The 12202-nt window shown below is 33.5% G+C and overlaps 1 long non-coding RNA gene across 1 annotated transcript; it reads left to right on the forward strand.

The window, feature by feature from the left end:
- Positions 1 to 6375: 6375 nt before the first annotated feature.
- Positions 6376 to 7667, forward strand: LOC149551432 (uncharacterized). Its single transcript, XR_016353293.1, has 2 exons — positions 6376 to 6653; positions 7369 to 7667. It is a non-coding gene; the product is annotated as an uncharacterized LOC149551432 (long non-coding RNA).
- The last annotated feature ends 4535 nt before the right edge of the window (positions 7668 to 12202 follow it).

Consider the following 12202-nt stretch of genomic DNA (forward strand, 5'->3'; position numbering starts at 1 on the left):
CTTAGGAGAGAAAAGGTGAAAAGAGAAAAGGAAAAGAAAAAAAAAATCAACTTAGGGGGAGTTATGAATTCTTGGAGAGGTATGACTGTTAAGTCATTAAGTTTTGCAAAATTTTGTGAATTTTGACATTTTGTGTATGACCTGAGTTATATATCTAGAAGATTATTTGCGTGATGCTCATATTGAGGACATATGCATGACTAAGTATTTTTTCCACTCACGTCAAAGGGGGATATTGTTGATCTCATTTTTTTTTGACAAGTGAGTGATAACACACTTGAGTCATATGCATTTCGAATCAATAATGCATGCCAAGCAAAATATCTGGTTAGTGTCAAGTAGATAATCAGTGCTGAGTCACTCCAATGTCAAGCAAGTTAGTACATGCCAAGTGATTTAGATGTTGAGTAAATAATGGATGCTGATTCAAGTTCTGAGTTACAACATTAAGGATTTAGTGAATGCCGAACATTAGAGCTTTCAAGTGCTGGGTAAATAGTTTTGGACATAATTGTTTGTAATGACACAAACTCCTATGCAAACCATTTTTGAGCCAACTTAATGATTATTTTACGATTCTAGAAGATAAGTATGAATATATATTGGGAATCCTTAGGCCATACATGCAACCAATTAGATAAAGGGATGAATTAAGTGAAAAAAATGGATGAATCATGATCATTGATTCCTACCTAACCCTAGTCCACCAAATATTTTATAAGGAGGGAAAACCATAAAGAATGAGAGTGAGGATGCATGTGTGTGAGAGGTTTTGCATGCATAGATATAGAGCATTCATGGTGGCTAAGTAGTTGCAAGAAAGGATTGAATTGTGAAATCAGTTGGAGGAGAACAAAACATACCAGAGAGAGGATAGAATAGACATATTTGATCAAGAGGATCAGGTATACATTAGGATAAAGAGGATCTGATATCAAGTATAATAGTGCTAATTGAAGGATTAGTGTTGAAATATTCTAACAAGTGAATCAATGAAAATCTCTTAACTTAGTAGTCTTAATAGGCTTTTGTAAATCCTTTAATAAGGTACTTATTTTATTGTGAGATAAAGTCCTTTAACTAGGCACACTTTTAGCAAGGTGTTGAAATCCTTTAACAGTGTCAGACCTAATCATCTGTTGAAGTCTTTAATAGGATAGACCTTTCATAGGGTAGATCATAGTTTATGATCAAACATTGTAACCTTAATTGGATACACTTTACAATTGTAGTAGTGAAGATTCGTGGGTGTCATCCTCACCCTAGTTTTACCTTCTCATTGGAGGGTTTCTGGGTAATCAAATATCTTGTGTCATATATTGTATTTACATTATGTTTTGGATGCTATGATGTAGTTAGCTATTTTAGTTTTCATGCTATATGATGAGATGGATGTGTTGTGAATGTTTTGATGGTTAAAAGTTTGAAGTGCTAATTCAACCCCCCAACCTGCACCCCTCTCAGTATTTAGTTTCCCATTGTTTAGAAACATGACTAGTTCAATTAATGATTATACATGTGCTATATGTTTCTAGTTTATGGGACCCATGTGATATATGTGTTTATCTTATGGTTAGATGAAGATGAATGGTTCAACTTATGATTAGACATGTGATATATGTTTCTAGTTTATGATCCATGTGATATATGTATTTAGTATATGGTTAGATATACATGATTGGTTCAATTTATGATTAGACATGTGATATATTTTTCTAGTTTATTGTCAATGTGACATACATACATACATACATACATATATATAGTTTATGGTTAGATGTACATGATTGGTTCAATTTATGATTAGACATGTGATATATGTATGTTTCTAGTTTATGATTAGATGTACATGATTCAACATTAAAATAGATGGTGAAAATTATTTAAAGAGACATTATTGACGAAAATGTATATGTACAAATAAAATCCTAAACTTCATATAAAATAAACATGTACATATTCAATATAAGTCTTGCATGTGTTACATGAAATGAGTTCATGTACAATGGTATAAGTCATAAGTTGCATGAAATGAGTTCATGTACAATGTATACACATAGAAGTCCTAAGTTACATGAAATAAACACATGTACATGCTATACGCCCTACAAGTTATTTATGAAACAAACACATACACATGTCTACATGTAGAATTATCCTAAGTTACATGAAATGAACATCCACACATGAGATGCATTAAATGAAGATACATACATATAGAACATATATTTTTACTAGATGCAAGTCATAGAAATATGAAATATCTCAAGAGGTTCCTCACATGGAGAACATTTAACATTCTCTCATGGTCCTTAGTATCTGATCTCTACTTGCAACATCCACTTTAATGTTTAATAGGATGTAAAGAAATGGGGATAGCAATAACATGGTGACTATATTGAAACACTTTATTGTTAGGTTGGTAATCAACAAAGTGAATTCCATGTTTCACTAATATGTTTTGGCTGAGATATGTTCCCTCCAAAAAAACTGAACCCATACACCATGAATTTAAAAGTTAATTTAATGTGTACATGCAATAAATAAATTCATCATTTAATAATAAACATACATAATATCTATCTATCTATCTGTATGTATGTATGTATGTTTATGTATTTGAAAAATATACCTGTAGAGAATAACATTCCATCACTTTCTTTAGGTTCAGTTAACTTCATCCCTTCTGCAATACAACACAATAAATAGTAACTCACTCCTACATTTCCAGGCTTAGCAATAACTATAAAGACTTTGCCTACACGCAATAAATATCATACATGTATATGTGAGCTCTAAATTATATTTATGACTTTAATATATATATATATATATATATATCTTTTACATTTTACTTACTAGTTCAAACTAGCCTAGATATATGGTTATAATTAGTAGAAATCAAAAGAATGTCATCAAAGTTTTTATCCTCTTTTGGACTATTTGTAACAATAAGTGGCACTGAAGTCCATAGATCTACATATCCATAATCTTGATTGATGCATGCATTGTAATTCTCAACAATGCAATAACAAAAAAAACATGAATAATCTCTTGTGTACAATGTCCAATTGCAATGATTGGTACTCATAACAAAATGTAAGGATTGTGTTTTTTCTGCCCTCTTGCAACCATGCATTTTTTTTCTGTCCATAGCTAAAGACACATATTTAATATATACAAACAATTTAGAGACAAAAATATATATTCATGTGCAGCTTGTATAACTTAAATTAGATAAGGGAAAATATATACATGTGCACACATTTACTTGATATCTCCCAAAAGACTCTACATGGTACTGCTTGACTCATTCTTGATGACGCACCAACCTCGTTTGATGCAAAATGTATCTTTCATCATTCAACAAAGTCATGTGTATTATTTATGCAAACTCCCTTGTAATTCATTTGATACTTTCATAGAGCATGTTTGATGTAAGCTCCAACACCATCATGTTCACCTTTGCCATGTCCGCTTTCAAAGAAACTCCATAGATGTGGTATGTTTTCATTACAATCATATCAACAAAGTGCATATAATAGTCTAGATGATTTGAATTGTGCAACACACCCATCTGACCAAACATAATGTTTATCAATACTTATGCCTCTTTCTTTGATATATGCAAGGAATTTCTTGAAACAATCTTCTACATGAAAAATATCACCTTCTTTATCATCGCTTAAGTAGAAGTGATATTCTTTCTTGATGATTCATGCTTCATCTATGCTTTGAATATCATCCAAATCTGACTATGCATGATGATAGCACACTTGTACCATAAGAGTTACCTAATTTGAAAAGTAGTAGTCTAATTAAATAGCCTTTTGAGGAACGAACTAATAGTTTTCTATAAAGTCAACAACTAATAAAATGGTTCCAAGTGGAAAGTTATCTCTAAGTGTTTGAAATTTTTGTGCTTGCCACTTTGCAAAAAAGCATGGCGAATATATGGTTGTATCAAACTTTTAAATTTGTCCATAAATCCTTCAACAATCATCTCCTCTTCGACATATTCAAATCTTTTCGATCCTTTTCCAAATTTAGTTTCATTCCTTGAATACTTGTAACCCTTGCAAGTTATCATTTTTGTGACATCAATATTTTCATTTTTCAAAGAAAAAAAGCCAAATCAGAACATGTCACATGTTCCTTTAATGTACTTAGTTTGACCAATAGGATCATCTATTTTTTCACATAAAACAAATGAGATGAACTCATTTTGTCTATTAGGAGGGGCATTTTTATAACCAAAATGAAGCCCATTGGAAGACCTTTGGGCATATAGGGGGCTTCAAACGAAGCCCTGTGTACAAGCCTCGATAACTATTGATGTTGCTAGGAAATAACCCTTGGGGGCTTCGTGCGAAGCCCTCATCAAATGTTGGAAAACCACCCTAAGGATTTCACATGAAGCCCTTGAAATCATGAGCTCTTCTACATATTGCATTTTAAGTTTAGATTTCTAAATTATGTGTTGCACTTTAAACATTGACAAGAGTGTCTCCTCTTAGATAAAGATTATCAATTTCAAAAGAACTCTAACATAAACCATAATAAATGAAGATCTCAAATATTATAAAGTTGAGAAATATTGAAAAATATATTGAGATCGAATGTATTAATTAAAAAATTTAGTAACACTTAAAAACATTTAATTTCATAATTTAAAATTGAGAAAAAGTGTGGCATTATATTTGATGATGTGGCTCTAAACATGAGACACCCAAAAAAGATGGTAGTGTTGTGATATTGCTATCAGGATTTAACTATGTGATTTTGAGTCAAACTCATTAACCCATGTTTCATGAGTAGTGATTCAATATGAATCCATCTTTCATGAGAATAAATTGAACACTTAGAACTCATTGAATCTAGGTGATGCTCATAGGGGTGAAGCATCGGGACTTCTCAGGAGGTCACCCATCCCAATACTACTCCAGCCTGAGTGTGTTTACCTAGAAAGTTTTCTCCATGGTTAAACCCAAAGCTTGCAACCCCATTTGAAAAACCTTCACCAAGTGTTGTGCCTTATGAACCATTCATTAGAAAGCCCCTTAAGCTCATCAATTGATAAGTAGGAGATAATTTTCGTAGCAAGTCAAATTGTGATATTGCTATCAAGATTTAACTATGTGATTTTGAGTCAAAATCATTGACCCATGTTTCACGAGTAGTGATTCAACATGAATCCATCTCTCACGAGAATAAGTGAAACACTTAGCACTCATTGGATCTAGCTGATGCTCATAGGGGTGAAGCACCAGAACTTCCTAGTAGGTCATCTATCCCAATACTACTCCAACCTGAGCGCGCTTAACTATGAAGTTTCCTCCATGGTTAAACCCAAAGCTTGCAATCCCATTCGCAAAACCTTCACCAAGTATTGTGTCTTATGAATCATTCATTAGAAAGCCCCTTAAGCTAATCAATTGATAAGTAGGAGATAATTTCCACATCAAGTCAAATTGTGATATTGCTATCAGGATTTAATTGTGTAATTTTGAGTCAAACTCATTGACCCATGTTTCATGAGTAGATTCAACATGAATCCATCTCTCATGAGAATAAATTGAGCACTTAGTGCTCATTGGATCTAATTGATGCTCATAGGGGTGAAGTATTGGGGCTTCCTAGGAGGTCACCCATCCTAGTACTACTCCAGCTTGAGCGCGCTTAACTATGGAGTATCCTCCATGGTTAAACCCAAAGCTTGCAACCCCATTGCAATCCTAGGTCAATAAAACATGGGCCAATGAGTTTGACTCAAAATCACATAGTTAAATTCTAATAGCAATATCACAATTTGACTTGTTGTAGAAATTATCTCCTACTTATCAAGATGGTAGTGATTAGAATTTTCTATATAGAATTTAGAGAAGTGTGTAAATTAAAATATTTGACTATTAAATTCTCCCCTCAATCTAGACAAAAATATTTTGAATTTTTTTTCTATTGAAACATTGTGACACCTCCAAAAACTATGTATACAATTAAACTTATAATTCAATTAATAAAAAAAAATTAGAATATGAAATCTTGGTCTTAAAACTGATTCAAATTGATTCAAATTGCTTTAGGACAAGTAAAACAAAAACTTAAGAAATGAAATTCATCATTTCCGATCCAAAAAGGAAGAGGTGATTGTAACAAACAAACGCAGCTACCTGCAGCTACGATAAAACTGAAACGCATGTTTCAAGCGGCGCTCAACAAAAAGTTTGTCTCATGACGGAATTCGACCTTTCTCAATCGTAAGTGACACGTGTCCCCCCGTAAAACACACAAAGGTAACTACGTAGTTTTTATTAATCTCCTCTCCTAAATTTTTGGCTATAAATTTCCTTCCCCACACCTTTTTTTTCTGTTCTGAAGAATTGTCCGCCATGGCCAAATACAAGGGGCTTCTTTGTCTGTTCTTGAGGAGCTGTGAAAAGGCAAATGCGTCTGTTACAGAGATGCCTTCTGCTGCAGAATCGCCGAGTTACTTTGATCCGACAATACCGTTACTCATTCTGTTGTGGTTCTTTTTGTGTTTCCTCATTCTGTACTTCTTGACAACCATTGTTCGCAACAAGTCCCAAGGTCGAGCCCTGGGATTCTACCCCTAACACGTCTCATCATTGTAGCATTGTTCCTGAAGTGTCCAGGTAAGCTGTCCCTGCTCTATTTTGAAAGATTTAAGCACATATTTATGGTAAGTTTATGTATTTTCCATCTAGTTTGAAAGATTTAAGCACAAATTTATGGTAAGTTCATGTATTTTCCATCTAGTTTAAAATATTTAAGCACAGTTTGAGAAATGCTGTGGTTGCGCGAGTTTGAAACGTTTTATGGTTAATTTATTTAATTTCCATCTAGTTTGAAATATTTAAGCACGATTTGATAAATACTGTCGCTGTGCTAGGTTGAAACGTTTGAACATAGTTTTATAGTTTATTTATGTATTTTTCATCAAGTTTGAAAGATTTAAATACAGTTTTATAAATACTATCGCTGCACTTGTTTGAAAGGCTTGAGCACAGTTTTACAGTGGATTTGTGTATTTTTCCTTTGTTGTCTAGTTTGAAAGCTTTACATACAGATTTATAAATAATGTCACTGCTGTATTTTGAAAGGTTTAAACACATTTTTACAGTAAATATTTTGTACTTTTCCTTTTTCATCTAGTTCGAAAGCTTTAAACATAGTTTTCTGAGTACTGTCACTGTGCTATTTTGAAAGGTTTGAACATAGTTCTATAAATTTATGTATTTTTATCCGATTTGACAGCTTTGACCACGGTTTTATAATAATATGTATTTTCCATTAGTTTGAAAGGTTTTAAAACATTTTACATACTCTTCTTGTTCATTATTTGTGCAGGTGATGATTTGTTATGAAGTGTCCTAGTCGGTGTATTTTGGAGAAAAGCAGTATCTGCCTTGCCATGGGCTTGTTATGCTGTCATTCCTTTTGATGAATACATGTTCAAATGATGTTCTCTGCAGTCTTAGTAGTTTGTAATAGCTCTCGTTGATAATGAAAATAATCTACAGTGTTCTAAATCTGAATATTTTCTCTGCTTTATCTTCATCCCGCTGAATATTTTTGCTAACGAATTGAAAAGGCCCAAAACCTTTTTCAAGTGAAAACTCTCAAGTTTGTATAAGATTTTTTAAGTGAAAAAATAATAAACACAATATTAAATAGTAAAATCAAAATTATAAACAAGCATATTTATAATTAGAACACAGTTTCCAGAGCTTTTTAAATTCATGATAAGTTTTTGAAAGTTTAGAATTTGAATACACGTATACATGTTACATACGAGTGTCACTGAAACAATGCTGCATGACTCCTACATAACTACGCAATAAACATTCGACATCTTAGTGTTAGTTATTGACGCATAAACTTAAACACACAAATTGAAATCGGATCCCCAAGTTCTTATTAACTAGATAAAAGCTTGTTAATGAATCACAAAATGTAGGGCAAAAAAAGATGAAATTTAGAGGGGACATGCGAAGATTGGGTCCATGTTCATCCTAGCCTACAGCTGCAGCTCTTGATCATTCCTTCATTTAAGATTGACTACAGTTTCTTACAGGACTGAATTGCATGAAAGAGACCATAAATCTACATAATAAATAAACACCTTTTTGAGTACAAGGATTACTTCTAAACAATGTTTTTTTTGTAAATTATGTCATTTCTTGTTGAGCATTGTGTCTCAATCTTGCAAGTTTATTTTGGAAATTGTAGAAAATTCTAGAATTTGTTTGTGGTAGTTTTCCACATGTTTATGAGTTGAAAAAAGGTGTATAAATTGTTAAAAATATGTCTTGTCTTACAATATAGGAGGGCTATTTTTAGAGTATAAACAACTCATTATATTAATTTTATAGGGGTCTAAACTAGAAGAGAAAATTATGGTCAAAAATGTTATTCTTGGAGTTACAAATGACAAGTGGGTAACATGTGGCATGGTTGTTTTGCCCATGGTTTTGGCCCATGGTTTTGTAAAACTAAAAAATGGTTTCCAAGTTGTAAATCACTATAAAAGGAGGGCTTGGGGAGGTGTTTGAATCATCCAGTTCAGTTTGCAAGACTAGGTCTTAGAAGGAGTCTCTTTGAGTCTAAGTCTGACTTTGAGTTGTGGTGATGCTCTCCTGTAAGAACTTGCATTGCAAGTGTATTGTAATCTTCTTGATTTGAGAATACATTGTATGGGTTTTGGAGGGTGGAATTTTTCTCTCGAAAGGGTTTCCCCATGGTAAACATTGTGTTATGCATTCATTGTTATTTTCATTATGTTATTGTGTATTTCTTGAGATCTCTATAATAGTTAGTTGAATTTGCATAATCGTCTCTCAAGATTACTATAGGAAGCGATTCTATGCACCTTTTCTTCCTTACAAGTGGTATCAAAGATCAACCAGTTTTGGTTTTATTTGTTGGGTACATGATTTTTTGAGCTAATCAAGGTTTGAGTGGGAGCTTGTGTAGAGGTTTTTATTTCTGTGTTGCAGGATTGCAAAGATGGCAAACATATTAGGGAGGATTGATGTAAAGAAGTTTTCTACCACAAACTTTGAGATGTGGAAGCTAAAGATGGAAGATGTATTGAATGATCAAGATCTATGAGATGTAATTGATGAGAATAAGCCGAGGCCCGCATATCCAACTTTAGCTGCACAATATGATGTGATAGACAAGAAAGCTAAAGGTCTCATCAAATTGTGCCTTGCAAACTCAATTTTGAGTAATGTCCATGAAGAACCTACCACGAAGAAGCTAAGTGAGATCTATCAAGCGAAATCACTTGTGAACAAGATTTTCTTGAGGAAGAAGTTATATTCCTTGAGAATGGAAGAAGGTGGACAAATTTTTGAGCATCTTGAAAGTTTTAATATGTTGGTGACTTAGTTGACCTCAGTTGGCGTGTCAATGGATGAAGAAGAAAGGTGACAAATCTTGCTATGTTCATTACTAGACTCATGGGACAATCTTGTCATGGCCATTGGGAGCACTTCAGTTGTCCTGAAGATAGAGGACGTTGTTGCTTCTCTACATTCAGAGGAGATGAGAAGGAAGGTCTCTCTGAATGCCAAAGAGGCTTTGAGTGTTTGAGGAGGACCAAAAGAAAGAGACAAGAATGAAAAGCAACATGGCCATGCTAAGTCCAATAATAAGGGGAGATCAAAATCTCTTGGTAAGTCCAAGGTAATCTACTCGAATTATGGCAAACCTAGAACACTTCCAAAAGTACTGCAAAGAGGAGAAGAAGAAAAAGAAGAAGCACGATTCTTATTCTAAGTTTGAAAAGGAAGATGGAGATGTTTTCATCATAGCCTTGGCCACTCATGTAGGTGAAAATGCATGGTTGATAGAATTAGGTTCATCTTTTCACATGATTTCTTATAGAAATTGGTTTAGTAAGTATGAAAAGTTTAATGGTGGTAAGGTGTATTTGGGTAATAACTTAGTTCTTGATATTGTTGGTCGTGGAAGTATTCGTGTGAAATTTTCTGATGGAAGAATTAGAAGATTTGATGGTGTCTTTTATATCCTAGGACTAGCAAGGAATTTGTTATCTATTAGAAAACTAATAGATGGGGGTGTGCATGTATAGTTTTCTAAAGCAGGTGTGAAAATGGTGAGAGGTGCTATGGTAATAACACACCAGTACATTTGACCCCATTTTTATACCAAAATTTTTGACCATCTATTAAAATGTTTTAGATTGGTCAGAATATGCAAGAAAAAATATCTTCTTTCTTTAAAATGAAGCCTATGTTGGTCAAAATTTTGACCAACATGGGTTTCATATGTTAAAATGAAAAAGGTTAGTTTCCCTCTTTCATTGTTATAAGAAACTTGTACATACGAGAAGACTTCAGAATCTACTGTGTGCATATTTTGCATCTTCCTCCTTGCAGTCAGAGGCATTTACTTAGCTAGGGATGATGTTATCTTCCACTACGTCTTTTTTTCACAAAAAAAGGTAGGATTCTTGATGTTACTCACAGACAAGGTAGGATTCTTTTCTTCTTGTGCAACTTCTTATTGCAATATCTTCCACTATGTCTTTGAACATTGGACTTAGATGTATAACATATTTCTGAGTGTTTCTAGGATCTGGGCATTAATTGACAGAGAATTTTTCAATATGCAATAGTTGTTCAAATTATTTGCTTAGTTTGGAAATAAATAAAATAAATCTAGGATAGGATTATTTATAAATCATATGCCATGGATTTGAAATGCACTACAGGTATACTTCTTACAAATCTTTCCTTACTCCCATTGCTACTATAAGAAATGCAACTGCAAATCACTTGATTATAGGTAACTTTTGTTACATAAGGTTTAAAGTGGACCCATTTGTAGATGCAATTTCTTAAGCTAGCCATTTTTGTGTTCATTCAGTTTAGTGCCTTATTGTTTCAAGGATCCAAAATATTTCTATGCACATAGTTAATAGTTTTTAAAAATATATACCACACACATTCACATGAGCCAGCATTGTCTTGACTCTTTAACTTTTTTTTAATACTTTTTAGTGTTCATGGACACTATAATGCTGGTTCAGTGTTATCTTTTGTTTATAAATTTTAATCTCATATCTACTTTTTTATTTATATGTGAGTTTATAAGAATAATATATTGATATTGTTCATGTGTCAAGGATTCATAGAATGAGGTGGAAAGTTTTTGGGGCAAGGGGGAAAATGATCCTGATTTGGGGATTATTTGGCAAGGGCCTGGGAGTAGAGCCCCTAATTGGTTGATTGGCAACACCTCTCATTGTATTTGGGAGCAGTGCCCTTTGTGCATTCTTTTACATGGCATATGATGGGATGGAGGGGCTGAGCCCCCAACCCCAAATCCAATTTAAGGTCTTTGACATTACATGCCCTTAGTGGTGCATGCTATTTTCATAATTTATCACATTATTCTCTCCAACACCAAGTCCACACTATTTTAGTATTTCTAGCCAACTCACCACTATTTAGAGAACTAACAATGAAATTAAAGTATCTTGTTGGTCTAAATGAAAAGGGATATGCAATTTTTATAGCTTTTTTTTATGGTTTAGGGTGTGGGTGGGGTAAATGAGAGTATCAAAAATTAGGATTAGTGATTAAAATATTTAAAAATGCCCTTTTTAAATGTTAGATGTGGTGGACAGCACAAAGTTTTTAAGATATTCAGGAGACATTGATTGGCTTGATTTTCTTAGAGGTCAGGGGATGTCCTAGCATTTTCCCAATGTCCCCACTTTAAGGGAATGGTGGTGGTGGTGGCATAGTAGAGGTATGTTTTATTACCATTGTGGGGTCTTGAGAATGTTGCTATTAGATGACAAAAATATGGTGGAAAGCTTAAAGCTTTTGAAATGCTATTGGGCCTCTTGAGTCCTTGGAGAATCCTAGCATCCTCTCAACATTCTCACTTTGAGGGAGACATCTACTACCTAGTAGTGGTGGTGATTGCACACTAGAGGAATGTTTCTTTGACATCTTAGGGTCCAAAAAATATTGTTAAATGGCTAAAAGTTGTGGCAAATAGCTTAAAGTTTGTGAGATATTCAAGAAACACTTGGTTGAGTTTCTTGAGTATATTAGGGAAATCCTATCATCCCTTAAATGTCCCCACTTTGAGGGAGATGTCTCCTATGTGGTACTGGTGGCACATTGGAGGAATGTTTCAC

Source organism: Cupressus sempervirens, chromosome 6, assembly GCF_028749045.1.
Source record: "Cupressus sempervirens isolate cs-2001-9-10 chromosome 6, ASM2874904v1, whole genome shotgun sequence".
NCBI classification, from domain to species: Eukaryota; Viridiplantae; Streptophyta; class Pinopsida; order Cupressales; family Cupressaceae; genus Cupressus; species Cupressus sempervirens.